This window comes from Falco rusticolus, chromosome 10 (assembly GCF_015220075.1).
Source record: "Falco rusticolus isolate bFalRus1 chromosome 10, bFalRus1.pri, whole genome shotgun sequence".
NCBI lineage: Eukaryota > Metazoa > Chordata > Aves > Falconiformes > Falconidae > Falco > Falco rusticolus.
Window position 1 is genome coordinate 7633 of NC_051196.1, and position 19967 is coordinate 27599.

General features: G+C 45.7%; 1 long non-coding RNA gene across 1 annotated transcript; it reads left to right on the top strand.

Annotated features, from left to right (window-relative positions):
* The first annotated feature begins 4376 nt into the window (after positions 1–4376).
* On the top strand, positions 4377–7155 carry LOC119154670. The gene is made up of 2 exons (XR_005106517.1): positions 4377–4686; positions 7118–7155. It is a non-coding gene; the product is annotated as an uncharacterized LOC119154670 (long non-coding RNA).
* The last annotated feature ends 12812 nt before the right edge of the window (positions 7156–19967 follow it).

A 19967-nucleotide genomic window follows, 5' to 3' on the forward strand; every position in this document is an offset into this window, starting at 1 on the left:
TATTTGAGATTTCTCTCAAATTAATTGCAGTGCAACACTATTGGCAGTAGCATGGAACTTACTGAAGTCCTATCTCCTGTATTAAGAGAAATGTTAATACAGTGAAAACTTCCTATACGATACCCTTGACCTCATGAAAGAGGAGGCAGAGACTTGCCGGGCCAACCCTGTCTGTAATGCGGTGGATTTCTCTGTCCTGCAGGGCAATGGGTGGGAGTGAGCCATCACCACCCCCCCCACCGCCCCCATCCCCCCCGGGCAGCAGGCAGTGAGCACAGGAGCAAAGGCATCTGGAGGGGCAGGAGAGGAGCGGCAGCAAACTGCTCTCCCTGCCTGAAATCCTGAGGCTGCAGAGCAGGCACAGAGGCTCTGCAGAAGAGTTTTACTGCAGGTCGATGTTTGAGCGTATTCAGGTGAGAGAGTAGCTGGGGAAATGGTAGGTGAAGAACTAACTGCTTAGTAAAAAGGCTGCTTATTCCGTCTGACGTGCGGAATTAAACTCCGTAACCCAGGGTAAGTTATAAAGCGGAGGTGTTTATTGCGGTGCCGGGTGCAAGGGGGGTCGCTCCTCCTGACTTGCACACGTAGTTTTACTCACGATACATATTTACACAGTGAAGTTGGTTAGTTCTGCCCAAAGTCTACACCTACGAGCTAATTATTGGTTAGTTGCATTCTTGCTTCAATTTAAAGGTAGAGTTCATTTTAAATTTACTCCCCGTGCTCCCCGAGCGGGGGGATTCACTCTCTTCGGGGGGCCCATTTGAGTAGGAGGTCGGGATCTCCCCCTACCACAGTGATTGTACCCTGGTGTCCTTGAGCCTTACCCCTTCAGCAGCCTGTTTTCTTCCAGCAGCTCGCAGGCCCTTGCCAGCAGGCTCCGTATTCCCACGCCGGTGGGGCTCAGCTCCCCCTGCCCTGGCTGCCCCCCGAGGCGCTGAGCGGGCCGAGCCCCAGCCCTTCTCTGCAGGCAGGGAGGCTCCTGCCCGCCTGCCGACGGCTGCTGGCCCCGGGGCGGCTCCTGCCTGCAGCCCGGCTTTCGGGGGGCACCGCGCTGTCTCGCATCAAGTCCCCCCCTTTTCTTTTCCCTTAGCAAATTCTTTTGCTTAAACAATACCATTCTTAGTATGGATTCTGGTAAAATATTTCCCATCTTCTAGCCTTTGTCTTAGCCCTTGTTTCTTCCATTCTTCATAACTGCTATCATTTTTTTTTCACATGCACAGAAAGCATCGTAACGTAATACAAATCAATAATTCTAATACAATAATTATGATAACTACAACAAAGGGCTGCTTCAGCCACATAAAATGAGGTAGGCAAGAAGTAAACTTTTCCCAGAGGTCAGAAAATCCAAAGGAAGTGTCATCTAGGGATACTTGATGTAGTATTTTGGGGGTTATCCAAATTTGTTGCAAATCCGTTTCAATACGTTTTTCTTGGTTAACATAGACACAGCAAGTCTGATTAATAACCATACACAATCCTCTTTCTTTTGCTAAAAGTCTGTTCAGACCCGTTCAGTTTTGAAGTACTACATTTCTTAATGAAGAAACTTTGTTGGACTCCCTGTACAGCGCCTATGGTGAGTTTTTCCATTTGTTCTATTGTGGCAGAGATATTTATTATTGCTTTTTCTAACTCACCCCTAATGAAGGAAGATGCCGTCTTGCAAAACTATGGAATGCTGAGGGGCTTTTGGGTCATCAGGGGGTTATTAGTTCCTCATTTAACCAATTTCCATGGGGATCTCAAAACACCTGGTGGAGGATGCGAATGATTAAATATCCTGCCTTGGGGAACTGGTATCCTACCCCAGATTCACCTTGCCGTCAGTTAGGTAGTCTTTTCCTGGCCCTGCCATCTCCACATAACCACCATAATCCTTGATGTAAGCAGCTATAGGTCTGATTAGCGAGCATATCTAGATGCACTTTCCCACATTTCAGGGTAATACTATATTTTCCTTTTGTATTAGTTGGTGTTAGAATTGGCGGGCCACATACACTCCAATTCAGAGCAGTATAGTTTAAACTGAGCCATCCTGTCAGTGGAGCATTCATTCCCATCATTCCCTCTAATTATCGTAGAATTTCCTGATTTCTGTACTTCATATCAGGGTCCTGCTGTACTATCTGGAGATTTGTAACAACCAAATCCTTTATGATTAAATGGCCAGCTCCAATTTGCCTGTGATACCATTACACCATATAATGGAAATTCTCTACTACCTCTGGAAAATGCTGAACATACCCAGCAATCTGCCAGATTCAAAGCATTCGTTACATTATGGGTTAATTGTACAAACAGATTCTGGTCCCAAGAATGAGTTCCTACTGTACAGAACATTGTTAACATACAAACAATCAATGGTCTTTCCGTTGGATCCGAAGCCGCAGAGGTCTGGTAGGTGTTGATTTCCATTGTGACTTAGGGGCTGCCTTCGCTCTGGTGTGGCGGATCCAGGATGCTTGTTCCTTAACTCTGACTGCGGTATGGGATGTAAGCAGTATTTGGAAAGGACCTTCCCACTTCTGTTCCAGAGGTGAACCTGAAAGAGGTCTGACACATACATAATCTCCTGGCTCCATGTTATGCACAGGTCCATCAAGACCTGGAGCTCCAGTTCCTAAAACTACGTCTCGAAGCTGTTTCTGCATGCTTCTTCCATAATCAGTAAGTACTTCATTCTCAACTCGGGCTGACGCTCTGCTCCTGTTTGTATACTATAAGGTCTCCTATACAATATCTCAAAAGAACTTAGCCCTTCTTTAGCTCTGGGCTTGGTTCTAATTCTCAGGCGCGTCAGAGGCAATGACTGAGGCCAAGATAAACCAGCCTCCTGTCCAGGTTTTACAATTTGCGGCTTAATTAGGTGGTTCATTTTCCACTTGACCACTTGCTTGTGGATTATATGGGGTGTGTAACTGCCAGTCTATTCCTAAAAATTTAATAACTTGCAGAATGACTTTTTCAATGAAGTGTGGCCCCCAATCGGATGAGATTACTGCTGGAACCCCAAATCTCTGTACTCTTTCTTGTAATAGTACTTTGGTTACTTCTTTAGCTTTGTTGGTTCGGCAAGGGCGTGCTTCGGGCCACCCTGAAAAGGCATCCTCAATACCTCCTGCATGACCAGCAGGTATTAGGACCCCCCTTTTGGGGTCGGTGAGCCTGGATTGCGATGACGGTGCCACCTTGTCCCGCGGCCCCACGGGGATTTCAGGAGTTCACCTGGCTCCCGGCTCCCCCTTCAGCTCAGCTGCCCCCTGCCCCGCACCCGCCCCGCACCCGCCCCAGCCCCTCCGCGCCCCGCTGGGGTCTCCTTCATGTGCCCACATGCCGGGGGGGTCCGTGCCCTGGGGAGCCCGTCCCGGCGCGGGCACGGAGGGGAGCGTCGCAGAGCCCCCCGGAACGGCGAGCGCGGCTCGGGGAACGCCGGCCGAGGCGTCCCGGGGCAGGGGGGGCGCGGGGGCCCCCAGCCCCGCAGCGGGCTCGCTCCCGGGGCTCGCTCCCGGGGCTCGCTCCCCGTGCCCCGAGTAACCCCCCGGCGCCGGGCGAGGGGCTGCGAGGAGCCCGGGGGAGGGGTCGGGCCAGGGCCCCTTTCCCCGCGGGGCTCCGGCTGAGGGCCGGGGCGGGGGGACCCCGGGGCGGGCAGCGGGGCCGGCGGCGGCGGCCCCTCCCTGTAGCGGGGCGGCTGCCGGCGGCGGGGCCGGGGCGGGGAGCGGAGCGGCCGCTGAGCGCCGCCGGGCCGCGGCCGCGCCGGGGCAGGTGAGCGGGGGCCGGGGCGGCGAGCGGCGGGCGCGGGGGAGAGCGCCGGGGGGGCGGCGGGGCCCGGGCCGGGGCGGGGAGCGGGGCCGGAGCCGCGCTGGGGGGCGCGGGGCTGCGCGGGGGGCCGGGGGCTGCGCTGCCGGGGGGCGGCCGCGCTGTGCCGGGAGCGCCGGGCGGTGCCGGCTGCCGGCACTGGGCTGCGGCCGCGCTGCCCGGGCCGTGCCGGGGGCTGGCGGCGCTGCGGGCCGGAGCGGCGGGGCCCGGGCTGCCGGCGCGGCGCGGGGGGCGAGCGGGCCGAGGGGGGGCTCCTTCCGCCGCGCCCCGGGGGGGCGGCCCGGGGGTCCCGAGAGCCGGGGGGGCGGCGGCTGGCGCCTCCCCAGAGCCCCCCCGAGCCTGCCGCGGCCCCGCTCGCCCCGCGCAGCTGCCCCCCGCCCCAGCCCCTCCCCCGCAGCCGGGCCCGCAGCCCCCCCCGCCCCCGGCCCTGCCGTGACGGCTCAGCCGGGCCCGGTGCGCCGGGCGCTGCCTTGGCGCGGGTGCCGGTAGCCCCGGTGCGGGCAGGGAGCGGCGCCTGCGGAGCCCCCGCGCAGGGGGGGGTCGGCCGGGCACGGGGGGAGACTGCTCCGGGGGGGATTAGAGAGAACGGGCCCCTCACGGGAGCGCACATGCTGCAGGAGGCTTCTTTCGGGTAAAATGCAGCTGCCGCTGTCAGGGTGGCTGCCAGGCAGGGCATCGACGGTTCAAGGGTTTTGCTGTTCGGGCTTTGTCAGATGAGCTCGTTCGGTGGTGGAACTTGACAGTCAGTGAATAACCCACGTTGGGCGGAGGAGCTGTCCCAGGTTCGGCAGCTGCAGAATGAGCCCTCTGATCCTGCTGGAAACGCTGAGCAGAAGCCCGAGGAGGGGAGATGAAGGAACAGTGAGTTCTCAACGAAGCAAAAGCATGGAGTTTTGTCCTTGAAGTATGCCTTACCTACTCAGATTTTTTGGGATAGGATCACAAATTTTCATCCATTTGCTGTTTTCATCTCTGGAGTGCTTCTGGTTTTCTCCTGTGTTGCACAGCTGCATGCAGCTGGCTGGGGAGAGCTGGCTGGCCTCGTGTACAGAGAGCAGCACGCGTCCCTCCAGTCAGCCAGCCCCGTCCGCAGGCTGGTGCTGCATTCCGTCTTTTTCTGAAGGCTGGATGTTCAGCAGCCACAATTCATTTTCTCCCTTGTGAGTCAGGAAAGTGACATTGTACTCCTCTGGGAGTACATGGTGTCTTTGAAGGCATTATGCTTACTGCTTTAGACTATACGTTGTGTGCCATCCCACACTGATTCCTGGTGACTAAAACATGAAGGAACTAAAGTTCTACAAGAAAGTGGCTTGGGGTTTTTTTTTTTTGATAGATGCATTTGACACTCCTTCTTGTAGTCTGTCTTCATCTGTGAGGTCCTTGTTTAATTAATAGTAGTCAAATTCCAGAAGGGAAACTGAAACTAACTTGATGTCAGGGACATGCTGATCTGGGGAGAGAGAAGCACTGGAACAGCTGTGCGTATGTACCATAAGAAAACAGTGTTCTCCAGAGACTGCTGTAGTAGTAGTGTGAAGCCAAGAGGATGAGTGGCAATTAAGTTATTCCTGTGAGCTCACAGTGTGCCACAGGCAAATCTCAAGATGTTCCCTGCTTTGGAGTTTGTTCCTCTCTCTGTTGGTGGTGATTAGTTGGAAAGAAAGCCTATAAAGTACATTAGAATAGAAAAGTCTCTATCCTGTCCTTTCACCCACATTTTGGGCACGTAATGCACAAAGATGAAAGATTTGGAAGGGGCAAAATAACTAGTTAACATTTATTAACTAATCCACAGAATCTCTCCAAACATGATACTGAGGCAAACAACTCAGGGGAAGGGTATGTGAGGGTGAGAATTAAGTTAAACAACTAACAAATAAAAAAAAATAATTTGCAGTTGCATTAGCTAGGACCCTTCTTCTAGGTGATTTACATTTTTGCTGTGCCCAGTTATACCGTATATACCAATAATCAATATCCTGGCTGCCAAAGTCTTCTAAAATTATTCTCAAATTTTTTGGTTTATGAGGCTTAGAAGTTCCTCTAGGAGGCCACACATCCATGGGTCCTCCTCTAGTACGAGTCAGGAATGGCCATTCCTCCTGGCACAAAATAATGAATTTTCATTTCAGCAAAGCCTGTGCCAGGGGTATCTTTTCCCAGTTCTCTAAAACCTCAGCAAGGGGTGCCTCCCTTTCAGTGCTGGGTGTACTTTCCATTCTTACCGAATTCATTACCTTCCTCACCAGTATGCGATTTTTTAAATTTAAACGCAAGAGCACTTTCAGCTCTGTGTCTGGAATTACCCATGTCCAAGTCTCATCAGGTGATCTCACCTAGTTGCTGGCAGCATTGGTTTGGTATAATCACAACTTTGTTATAATTGGTTTGCTTTAATCGCCACTCAGAGCTGGGCCACCACCCCAGCGAGTGGCAGAGAGCAAAGGGATACAGCACGGCTTAGATACACTTATCAAATCATTAGTCAACGTCTGAAGTTTTTAGAAGTTTCCTTTGGTCTTGTCAGTTCTGCAAATCCATCACCTGACCCTGTCCCAGCTGATTGATCTATTCGGTTCCAGTCTCTGCCTCGGTTCCAGGCTCCTCCTCGGATCGTGATCTCTGCCTGCTTTAACTCACACACTCCTTCAAGCACACTTAGTCTTTGAACAAGCAATTCCTATTCACATCTACTGATTTCTCTAGAAACACCTGCATTTCTGCAAGCACCTGTGTGCACAAGGTGATCATCTGTTGTTTCTCTGTTCTCCCACTGATTAACTGGACTGGGTGTTAAACCAGCCTTGGATTAGGGCTATACTAGGGATGAGGCCTGGTTCTGCCACTTAGCTGCTTCAGCACTTTAAATTTCTGAATTCAAAACACATTTTCTTTACAAGCAATAACATAACAATGGAGAACAATTAACAAGGGTTTGGTTGCTGCTGATGACAATTGCTGTTTCTAGTGTATATGTCATGTTTATGAAACCTGGATCTGCCGGAAGAAAAATGTTCTGTTTCATGTCCACAGATGAGCTCCCTGAGATGAGCATCCACGTTTTAACAAGCCTTTACATCAAAGGCTGTAAACGAGCGTCAGTCTGCACAACCAGCTGGGAATCTTGTGTTGTTCCAGGCCCATCTTTTTGTCCCATTCAATACCTTGTCTGTGTGATTTGCCTTTTTGTCTGTCTTGTGCTCTCCTGCTAAAGACTTCGTAGGCCTCAGTCTTCTGGTACTGCTCCAGCTCCCGCATCTAATGCTCCTTATCTCTGTCTGCTCTCCAGGAGTTTCAGGGAGTTGCCTCCCCTTCAGGAGGAAGGGATGAAAAACAACTTGCCAGATGAAGTGCTGATCCATTTCACCTATGCAAACAGGAAAGGAGTGAAGAAACAATGAGAATGTACGTGAGATGCAAAGACACAGGATTTCTGGATAATATTGCTGTATTCTGGTGTGTGTCCGCCCCTTTTTTTTTCAAATTCAAATCACTATTCTGTTCACTCTTTTTTGTTAGATCTAGAAGTAGCCTGCTGCTAAGCTACTCAACTGAACTATCACCTACGCAGGCACTTCAGAATTGCCTTTCTGTGCCAGGATTAAATGCTGCCATTAAATGAACAGATCAAGCTTTAACGTTCAGACCTGTAACTGCAGGGTTCCAATACGCCCTTGTTTTCGTGCCCCACAGACAAAAAAGCACTACTATTCTACAACCACACACTTCACCCATCTGACAGGCAAACAAAACATCATGGCTATTGGAGAGTAGCATAAAGGTAAAAGAGCCTAGGTGATATCAATTTAAGCTATCTACATTTAGGTTAAAAGAAAACTTCAGGCTAGAAAAAAAACCTATTTCACACGTGCATAATAGAATGAGCTTAACTGGAGAACTCTTTGGGGGGACCAATGAACTGAAAACCATTTAAGGGGTGGTCACAACACTTGCTAAAGGGATCCTTTCCAGAAAAAAAAAAAAAGTTGTTGAGCAAGATTTTCACCTAGTGAGTTTAAAATTCAATGGAAATAAGTATTCAATCAGAGTGAACATTAGTCACTGGGTATGCCTTTTATTTTTGTTATGTCATCGCAACAGTACATGTAATAGTTATAAATTTCATGCATTTGCAAACCTGTTTTGACGCTGCTGAGGACACAGTTAACATTCTAGATTGGGGTGCAAATTTAGTGATGCTGTGTTTGCGTTTCTTTTGGACACTGTATTCTTCCAGAAGACATTAATTCTTCTCTTCTGTCTCCAGCAATGTGCTGCTGACAGAGTACAGTAACTGAGTCAAAAACAGCACAAGTTTTTCCTCAACTTGTGTTTTGGATGGATTGTTTTGAATCAGTAAGAAGGAGTTCTACTGTACTACCTGTAAGTAGATGTCCTAGGTTTTCTAGCACAGATCTATACAGTTCTTTAAATATTTCTTTGTATTTATATATATGTATATATATTTCTTGTAAAACTTAAACAAGAAGAATGATTTTTAGGGTGTTTGCTCTATGACTATGACTATGATGGTCTTTTTCAAGGGGAGACTCACTATTTGGTCAGTCCAGTCAGCTCAACGGCCCTTGTGCTCACCAAATAGCAAAGGAAGTAGCAGGACTGCAGGGCTGGAACAGGGGAAACGCGAGACTTGCCCTTCAACTGTTGTATCAGACAACTAGTTTGCTGTTGCTGGAGCTCAGACACACTTTTCCCCTGGATTACGGGACACTCACCCACACATGGTAGTATACTATGACTCCACTTCTTACTTCAGGAGAACAACTTCATAGTCGTTAGCCAGCCAAAACCAAGCTTACTCAGCTTCAACAAGAATGTTGGGCTGTTGTATTAGAGATGGGGGCTCCCAAGCAGCAGCGGCCTTCAGTGCCACAGTCGAAAAGGGCAGGAGAAACTGAAGGGAAGGAAGTACTCAGCAGCCTTTCCCTGACCTGCTATAGGCTAGACTCACCGTTTTACTCAAAAAAGGACAGATTCTCTGGGGATTTAAAAAGTAGCACACAGAATAGAGATTTGACCTCAATCTCCTTATTCCTAGGTTAAAAATATATATATATGTCTCAGACATGATAAGAATATGTTAAGGGCAAGGGGTAGAGGGGCAGAATGTCTTACTCTCTTCCCTCCCTCTCCCAGCAGACAGCAACATCATTCTCGCTACAGATGTGTTACAAATCAACTGTGTTACCTTGACACACATTTTCCTTTATGGTTAAGACGCTATGCTTATGTGCCATTTTATAATATCTCTGTATAACTTACATTCTACAAGCTTAGTGAAAAGTGACAAAAGGAACCCTTGTTTTTTGCATCATCCCACTTTTCATCCAGCCATCATAAAAACTTTTAAGCATTTTGTCCTTGAAGTATCTTCAAAAGTTTAAATGTCCTGATAAATTCATGTGATAGGCGTTTGGCAAATATGCAAAGAAAACAGAAACACAGAGGCAATTGATGAAAATGCATCAAAAAATAATTGTCTTATATTTTAGGCCAGTACATCCTAGACCTAAATTCTTTTCTTCTCCAAAAGAATAAAGATTGTATTGATATTCAGATACTAAGTTAGAACAGATACGTGTTGCCATTTTAGACTTCTAAAGAGTGTGGAGATCTGTGGCTAAATGAATCTCCCCACTAGCAGAACAGTAGCAAAGATGCTGACTATGTGCTATTCATTATATAAACTAATACATTTGAACTGAGACTCTCACTGTTACATTCAAACTTGAACTTTGACTTGACCTAATCCCACCCATATCAAATGGTAACAGTTTACCATCTATCCTTGGTCAGCCCAATGGAAGACTTCAAAGGATAGATTTAATAGCATATAGTTTGGCCTTGACATACAGAATGTATCTGTTCTTACTTAAAGAACAATAAAACCTTGTATTTCATTTCTCTTTTTTTTCTTGTTTTTTAACAGATGGAGGGCTGGTGTCTTATTCCATTCTGTCTCCCCACCTGGATGCCTTAAATGTGATAATAAGGGAAGCACGGGGTGAGCCCTCCAAAAGCTCAGTTCAAGTTGGGATACAGTGAGAAAGGAAAGAAAATAGACTGATACCTATCTTGTGTCATGGCAAATTAAAGACATTTAAGGCTGCCATAGGAGAACGTGAAGCAGAAATCAGCACTGACTTCTGAATTAACGGTGGCAGAACATAACAGTGAAAGACTGGAGTGCACTGCACCCTCTCAAAGAAGTACAGATGCTCCATCAGTGACACCTAATTGAAAATAAACATTTTTGTCAGTCAGTTTATGTGGCACATTTCAAAACAGCAAACTGCAAGTCTAAACATCACAGGAATCACTTTCTGGTTACTGTTCCTCCTGAGATCTCACCTGGCTGAGTTTACCACAGGAAAACCTTCTTTGGGAAATTCAAAGAACGTGTTTCACTCTCACTGCAAAATTAACTATTTTGCTCTTTTCTGAATGAGCTTTTCATTATAATCCAGAGTTCAAAAGTTCTTTTGTGAAACACCTTAATACAGCCATGGCATTTTTTGTAACTCGTAGTAGTAGATTTGGTTAACATTTTTTAAGGGATGAAGGATTACTAAAATCACTTAGTCTGAGCTACTATCTGTTTAACACAGGGCAAAGGATTGAATCCCATAATTCCAAAAGGAGAATATGTTTCATTACTCTGAAAATGTAGTGGAGTAGTAGTATGATTATAACAAGGATCGTACCAGTGCATGCTGACTTCTTTGTCTGCAAATGCTCTGCAGAGACAACTAAGGATGAGGTCTTCTCTTTTCACATCTCTGAAGTAACAAACATATTCAGTAGTGCTATAAAATAATAAATGGCAAACAGGTTTATTTTTAGTGGTCATTCAGAGTTTACTTAGGTCATTTACATATGTGGACTTCAAAGTCCCCTTGAATTGCAGAACAGTGAAGCAAAACCTTATCAGTGGTGCTTTTGTGTTAAGGTGATGCAAGAGCTTCAATCCCCAGTTACCTTTAACTTAATACTTTCATCCTAGTGAGTCCTGACATTAAGAAACTTGGGGAAAGACATGATGGATGGCAGGATGACACAAAAGCAAAAGATTCATGCATATTAGTAATTTATCCCTATCCCTTCCTGGTGTTTGTACCCCTCAGTAGATATGAAAAAGCAATGTAATTCTCTTCCATCCTAGCAAAGGATGTTGGATGAGTCACCATGGACAAAAATGCATCATAATGTTGTCGTGTCAATCAAAGCTTTGACAGACAATTCCAAGTAAATTGAGCAAAGATTTATGAAATTATGAACCAGTTTCTGCTCAATGAATCTCTGCATAGACTCCTCTAATCATATTTGAGAATATTATTTACCAGGTGAACCAAAACAAAAGAAGAAATAGACAAAAATCAAATGCATCCGAACCAAATATATTTTTGTGTTTTCTGTAGCAAAGATAAAATCACTGCATTTTGTTTGGGTTGAAATGAATCATTTTGGTAACTTCCCTCCCCCCCCCTTAAAAAAAAAAAAAAAAAAAAAAGAGCAGAGAAAATGAAAGTCTAAATTGTTACAAAAGTGCTGATGCCAACCTGCCCCATTGTCACCTCTGACTTCTATTCACAAATTGCAATGCTTGGGTAGATCACTTGGAATGGAACAGCCCTGTTTTCAGTCTCCTAGGACAGCACCCCAGCCCTGAAGCAATAAGGCTATTTGAGGTATGAATCTCTCCTAGTGACATTGTTCCACTTTGGGAAATAAGCATTTCCTAGACCAAAGGCTGAAACTTGAGTGAGTATCTTAAACACAAGACCGCATAATTATTTTATATAAAACATATCTAGCTTGAAAGCTGCAATGTAATCTCAGCTTCAAAATGCACTCTGGATAGGGAGTTACGTACTCTTCCGACACACAGGAAGGGCTTGATTTAAATCCCTGTCATTGGTTCCTCTGTAAGAGTCTGCACGACAACGCTTCCCTCAAGAGCAGCTCCGAGAAGCCAATTTTTCAGGAAATAGTGAGTGAGTGTGCATCTGCGTGTGTGCTGCCACTTCTGAGCAGTAAAGAACTGGGAAAGGAGGATCTGAATGTGAAAACATCTGTCCTCTACCAGTACCTTGGGCACTCAGCTTGAGGCAAGCCAGCCAGCACCTAAACACCCAAATCCCCAACACTCACCTGAACCATGAGGGAATGGCACCTGCCAGTATTACAAAGTGGAAATCTTCAGAAAAGTGTTTGTTCATGGTAAGGGATGTTTCTACCTCCTTTTCTCTTATGGACGTCTCTCCTATTCACTAGCACGCTTTTACTGGTGTTCTTGTGGAAGTAAGCCCGTCTGCTTTGAGATAAAACCTGCAATGATGCTGGGATCAGCACCAAACGGGGGGAAAGGAAGCATCCAAAAGCCCTTTACCGAAGATCTCAGCTGGTCTAAAAGACTCAGTCTGCAGCTCTTCCAAAGGAAATCTGTTTTCTTAACGATCTGTCCTTTTTCGTCTGCAGAGAGAAAGTCAAGTGTGTTCTTGTACTCTATTTTAGTAAAATGGATGTGCAGTACTCACTTCATTATAACCACTGTGAGGATTAAAAGTAACTTGAGCGAATGGCCCCAACTCCTTGTAATTATCTTTTGAAGGCATTTGAAGACAAAAGAAAAAAAAAACCCAAACCCCCCAAACTAGCTCCAGAACAGCAGTGCTTGCCAAGGGACCAGTGAGCAGCTGGCAGGGGCTGTGGGCGCAGCAGTCCCCCCATGAGCCTGGCTCTCCCACACGGTGTCCTGGGCCGATGGCAGGGTGGCGGGACCCATGGCACAGGGAGGGTGCAGAGGGCCTCAGAGAAGGAGCTCTTCCATGGATGTGTGCGGGGTAAGGCTGAAAGGCCTCTGATGCTGCCCGCCTATGGCGTCGCTCAGCCCACGGGCTTCTGCGCTGACACCCCTCAGTCTCCAGGGCTTCAACAGGTCCCTAGCGCCACTGAAAAGGCAAAAGGAGGGGGTACGGGACGAGCAGTCGGTTATTCTTTCTGGCCTGGGGCCTCTGAACCATACTCCCAGATGAGTGACCCAGCTGGCAGAGCCCCACCTCTGCCCAGGCCCTCCTGGGGGGCACAGCCCTTCCCAGCCCTGGGGCCCCCTTCCCTCTGAAGTCTCTCAGCTGTGTAGCTCCTTCCCCTGTTAACCCTTTCAGAGGTAACGCAACAGAGAAGCAAGAAGCTGAGAAGGTTAATTGAGAGCACAAATATTCTTTTAAAAACACACCTTCAAACCGTGACAGGTCCAGGCCTGTGAGAAGCTCCTGACTGCAGCTGTGTGCCCCCTTACTGCGCCGTGCCAGGGGGGCGCAGCCCGGCCTGAGGCCTTGGGCCAACCCAGTACCGAGCCCTCTTCCTTCTGGCGGAAGACTAAGACCTCTTGCTTAAAGCTTGCTTTTCTTTTGAAAACAGTTTGTAGCTCCTTTCTTACCTACTTGCTAGCAAAATTCCTCTTCTTCGTTGCCACAAACTGGCTGCAAGTGGAGTTCTCTGCAGACCCGACTCGTGGCACATCTCTACAGCTTTATGTAGACTCCCGTCAGTACAACCACTCGGCCCTGACCCCCGCTCTGGGCTCTTCTCAGCTTACTGAAAGGTCTTTCCACTACACCACTGGTCCCCACTGGAGTCAGTCGAGGCCTGTGGTTTATTGGTGGGACCTGGCTTTAAGTCCTGAATACACGTGAAGATTTATTAAATAAGCACACTGCTTTTCTGCAATGTGGCACAGAAGACTACAAGGTCAGCGAGTAGTCCAGCAATGACAGAAATTTCTTTATGCAGGCAAAGGCCCACAGCTACATTTTTGTAAATGCTCCTTGTGGAGAAGGAGGCTCAAACTGGGTACATCTCAAGGGGCGCTCAGATACATGGAGCCACTTCTAGCTAACAGGGGATACTCCTCTACCTCTCCCTCAAATCCCCCAGATACCTGTGAAATCACTTCTCCAGCACAGAAATAGGTCTGCCTTAAGCCATGCCAGCCTGCTTGCCAAATTCACTGTGGTCAGAGCTCTGCAGTTCCGAGGAAAACCTGTAGCTTTTATGTAATAAAAAAGTAACTGACACTGTGTTTACCACGTGCCTTCTCAGATGATTTTTGCATCTGGATTGTTTCCAGTGTACATATATGGTTCATATATGTTTATAGCTTTATAAAGTTTTAAAAAGTTTGGCAGTCTCTCAGCCAGAGCTGTGATGAAGGTCTGGTGTGTGTTTATGGGGCCTGAGCTGTGTACCAAAATACTGGGAAGTTTCAAGTGCCTTAATGGACTTGCAGGTGGAGCTAAGTGGAAGCTGTAACCCAGGTGAGGAGGATTTCTTCCATGTGTTAAAAACAAAGTTTTCCTACAACAACAAATTCCTGACAGCCTCACTGCAACCACTTAATTCACCCGATTCCAGGCAGCACACTCCTGCAGAGCCCCACAGCTGTCTGAATGGACACGCAGGCTGTCATCCCTCAGTGCCACCCCAGATCTCACACACCCCTGGCCCCTCTACAGCCCGCGCTGCTTTGCACATGATGATAAGCCTGAGTTACAGGGCTGGCCCACCCTCTAGCCTCCAGCAGCCTCATGTGCCATTACCACAGTCTTCCTCTGCCAGGTGGGAGGGCCCTTGGCATCACTTAACCCTGGCCTTGCTGTGCCTGAATCGTGGCAGACTCCACTGGGGGGTGGGAGAATGGAGCATCAGCAAGTGCCCATCTACTCTCGGATGCAGAATTTATGTTTAGTCTCAGCTTTGGTCCCACATCCCACCCCAAACATCCCTGGGCTACTTGTCAGTGGGTCCTCCTGCTCCCACCCTTGCTCTGTCCTTAGGCAAAATCATACACAGTGACACACTCTGCTCTGTGAGTACCTGGCAGTTGCATTAGAAGTCTTTTTCTGAAAAAAACTCACCTCGCATGTTTGTACCTTAGCCCCTATATGGGCTACACTACAGTAATATTGTGGCTCTACTGGTTTTACCACCTCACTATAAAGGCTCTTGAAACCTGATAAATAATTTTTGATGGTAGGCCATAGCTGGCTTCAAGCAGGCAGTCCAGCAAGCAGTGGGGATTTTGCATATACAGCTATTAAGGTAACACGAAAGGTCAACTTCTTTCCACGCTGCTACAGGAAGCAGTGAGGAGATAGAGACAGAACACATTTATGTAAGGAGTTAATTACAATTAATACAAAAGAGCATGGAATGTCTACTCCAAAGAATCTGTATTCAACACTGCCAGATCTAGGAATGCTGGACACTGTCGTTTTCGCTCCTTACAATACCTGAGCATCCATTTCAAACCCTTTCCTGACAATCTAATTTCCCCCTTGAAATTTTTGAATGTGTAGGCACCAGTTTTGTCTCCCCTCACCACCCTCAGAAAATGAAGCACAGCTATTTTTACTAGCATTACAAAACACCTTTCATTTAAATCAGACTTGTAAAAACAACGGAAGACCTTTATTGCTTTTTAACCTTATGCTGAGCATTGTTATTTCCCTTTTTGAGAAAACATCCTCTATGAATATATAGTTAGAATTCTTCCCACAAACTTATGAACTGATTGCAATCATAGAATTACTAGAAAACTGAAAAATTTTAAACAAATATTTTGAAAGGTAAACATACCTGATCTTTTATTAATGATGTACTAGCAGCTTCCTATAAAATAATAGCTATCATTTTGAAAAGACTAGATCCTCAAAATGCAAAGAAAATATATACCAGCTCAATGTCCATGCTCATACAAAGAGGAAGGTTTCAAGAATGTAATGAGAGAGATTGCACTTATTGTTGCAAATAATTAAAGAATCAGAATTTGCTTTTGCACTATAAAGTACAAAGTTATTGGAAACAGACTATGAGTTTTCCCTGTTTCTTAAAGAGAGTTGAGAAAAGCTCCAAACCAAATCCAGTCTCAGCAACAGAGGCAGACACTGAAACCAGCACCATGCTGACTCCCAGCACCCTGCTGTAAGCATTAGGAAGTTTCCCTCAGATAAAGAGGCAGAAATGTGCTAATTTCTGCCCTTCATAACACTAGCGGAGTCCTAGAATTACAGTTAAGGTGATGATACAACCTAGTCAGTCAATCATCTCATGTCTGTCCAGGTAATTATATTTTAACTGTTAAAGGGCTTTTGTAAAGGGAAATTGTCAGCCACGTGAATGCTTGGTTGATGCAGCACATACATTTACTATCTTAGGGTGATTAATGTAATTCCCAGCCCAGGGGAGGCCACATGATGAGTTCAATGCAACCCCTGGTATTTAAGAGCAACTGACCAAGAGAAATAATGCAGGACATACCCACACATATTTGTGGCAGATAAAGGGAGTTTAGAGAAGAATCTGTATAACTTCCACTACAGATAGCTCCTTAGCTTTGACTGAACAGACTGAGGCTGTTTTACTCCACAAGGCCTCCACAGGGCATTAACTTTGCTCCTAAATAATTTAGCTGGTCAGTGAACAAGGAACAAATGCTTTTCAGGACTTGTATGAAGGACCAGGAGATGAAGTGGCATGTGCTGGGTGGGGATTTCATATGCAGTTTACCACTTGACTTAGCATGTAGTGCTGCGCAATATGAACAGTGTTGCTGGTCCCGTTTCCCTGCCTTTAAAAGGAAGAGGGTACCTGGGACCTAGATATGAGTTCCTCCTCCTAAGGCCATAAGGCTCAATGTTTGAAAAATAGCTTAGGAACTTTGGAAGAAAGATGTACGAAATCATTATTGATCCCAAATGTTTTGTATACTCTGTTGCTGCACTCAATAAAACACTCAAATATAGAACATGTTTCTGCAAAGCCAGCATGCAGAAAATTCTCTATTGTCTCTTTCTACTCTATCAAGCAGTCCATGGAAATCTTTATAGAGTCCCTGGTCAATACTATTTAAAATATCAAGACTGATTTTACACTCCACATTCTTTGTAATTTCTCTTTCTCTCAAACAGGTAGTACACTTGTGGGAAGAATGCCTTCCCTTCATAATTATAACACACAAAGCTTCAGGCATGCACATTTCAGGTGAAGGCCTAAAATTCTGAAGGATCTCATTATCCTTCCAACACAAAAAGACTTTCCTGGGGACCACTGCTTTTCTGTGAAAGGATATGTATTTTGTTTCCTTTCAATGTTACAGTAAAAGATAATGTCATGACCACCTCATAGACTTACTGGTAATCCATTTCATAAAAAATCAAATCCACCCAACGTATAAGCATGTCGCGATGGAGGGAAGACACAGTCACTCAATATGAGTGATCAGCAGACTTCGTTTATTGTGCCTTACAGTCACCTTTTATGCCTTGTTATAATTAGCTCATACATATTACAAAAGTTAAGCTCATTATTGGTTAGTTGCCTAAATACCAAGCCCGCCCCTAGTTTCTCTTCTGTAGTTATCTGTTCCCACCTGCAACATTCTTTTCCCACCGCAGTCTTCCTGTTATTGTGTAACTTTTGCTTTACTTCAGATAAGCTGAGAGTGATGTGCATTTTTGTCCAGCCAGCTGGACTATGTCTATGTGACCCTTTTCAGCTAGCCAGTTACCCACATAAGCATACATTTATTATAATACAAGAACCCATACAGGGTAGCCTAGAAGCAAACTGGTTCCAATTTGTCCCTCCCAATCATTCAGCTTCCACTGCATGTCTCTTGGAGTCATGGGGCAAGCCAAGTGCATCTTGACAGCCCTGGAAATTTTTCTAAACCAGTTCATCATATTCCCCCAACACTTCTGATTACAAAGTTAATAGCTTGAAATGGACATTCTGGAGTTAACCCTGTGACCTGCTTAGCAGAAGAGCAGCAAAGTGTGGTGCAAGTGCCATGCTGAGAGTGACAACACCTAGTGATGCTTGAGGCTCCAGTACTAGAAGCAATGCCAGAAAATGGAGGTAATTGAGGGGATTTCATTTCTTCTTTCGGCCTGCGTAAGTTTGCTTTCCATAATTGACTTTCACATGCAACTTATGATGTGTATTTCTCAATAGGAAAATACCAGTGATGAGGGGCAATGGTGCAGCTTGATCAGGTATATGGCTAATTCTCTACTGTCTGAAGGCAGAAGGGAATTTCTCAGAGAGTGTAGGGCTCTTAGGACAAAACATGTATTCAGAGCTGCCCAACAACTACTTTTGGCCAGTACCTGAATGATTCACATCCACTCCAGTAACAGATGACATTAAAGTATTACGGGCCAGGGAAAAATATTTATTTCTTAGATAAAAAGGGGCTTTAAAATTTCCTTCTGAAAACAAGCACCACCACCACCCCGACCCCTGTTTAAAAAAAGGGATGTACACTCCGCAGGTTTAGCCAGCTCACCACAGGCTCGAATGAGCAACACTGGCACAGTAAAGGGGGCAGGAACACGTAACTAGGGCGCAGCAAAAGGAAGCAGGACTGTGCTACTGACCCCATGAACCCATTAGATTAACTTTGTTGTAAAGCGAATCTGCTCTCTGATATCCAGGCTATCTATAGAAACATGTGAGACAGGAATCAACTGAATGAGTCTCATTCTCCAAGTGTAAGACTTGACAGGTCTGAATGTGGGTTTTAAATGCCTGAACAAGGAAGAAAAGAGATTCTGGTGATGAAAACTTTTTGCAGAACAAAAAGATTCCAACCTGAATCCACATTGTGTAAAGCATTAAGGACATCTTTTTATCTTTGGAAATTATTTTACAGTTAACTGAATAACAACTCTGAAAACAAAGCCTCTTTTTATTCTCTCTCCTTGCATTTGCAATGGGAAGGATTTCAAGAACTGTATTTGATCCATTAGGTTGAGGAACTCACAGCACTGTACATTGGTTTAGTGTACTAAATTTAGTTGACTTCTGTCTCTTTCAATTACCCCTCTAAAAAGGACAGGTGAAAAATGTCTCCCTTTATATCATTTTGTTTGCTGTTAATTCTTCTCTTCTGGTGCTTGCTTGTTTTTTAGGGTAGGCAGAACAGAACAGCTTAAGGGGGAAAATAGCCCTATAAAAAGCTCTTTTGCTGCACTTGAGCTTGTAGAGTCTTCCATTTCATATTTATATCTCATCAGTAAAGTGTCAGGATTGCTGATAAGAACAGAAAAGTCAGATGGAGAATGGACTGAATCTTAACTTTGGTAAAATAGGCTAATTGTAAGAAATCCTGAATGTAAAAATAAATTCCCATGCATGCTATCCTCATCATTAATGGGAAGCAAAACTAAATACAAGTTTTACATAATTAATCCACTGACTTGTCCATTTCTTCCACAGCAAAGAACTGTAGAGGAATAGCATGCCCTAATTCTTAGAACTGTGCTCCACATCAGAGGTGCTCTTAGACATTTCAGAAACAGTTTACATTCCATTTGGTATCACTTATGTGTATGCCCTCTGTAGGCTATGTGCTACTCTTAACACCCCTCGACCTCTCAAAAGGAGCTAGAAAGTAGGCATGAATTCTGGGGCAGGTCTTGAACTCAACTTTTTCTTTGCAAAGGATACAACAGTGAGAGGCAAAAGGTTTCTGACCATCAAATGGTAATCAAATACTTTGATGAGGAGGAAGCAAAAATATTAATGTATTTTAGTGATCCGTTTAAATTTCCAGAACAGTAATTGTTGAATTTGACTGCTCTCAAAAACCTTGTTCTGAAAACAGAAAGATGCAGCAATGATTTGTTCTGAGTTTCTTCAGAGTCTGAATGATCAAAGACATATCAAAGTTTAATTCCTCCACCTTTTTTCAGTGTTAGGACTGGGCTGATACTCCACAGGGACCAAAACCAAACAAACCCCCCCACCCAAAACAACAACAAACAAAATACAACAACAAAACATTTTAGCCCCTGTCAAGCTGCAAAACCCAGCTGACCCACAGTGATCTAGTGGGTTCCCCAGTACCTGTGCAGGAGTCTTACTTCTGGTCCCAGAGCTCTGAACATTGCAAGCACGGCTCTGATTAGACATCAGTTGTATGATCACAAGTGCATCAACTAGCAGTTAACATTGTCTGCACTTAAAGGGGGAAGAAATCAGATTGAATAGAACTGACAGAGATGATGGGAAGACCCAAGGTGGATGGCTCTGTCTTGTTTTGTGGTGAAGAGGAA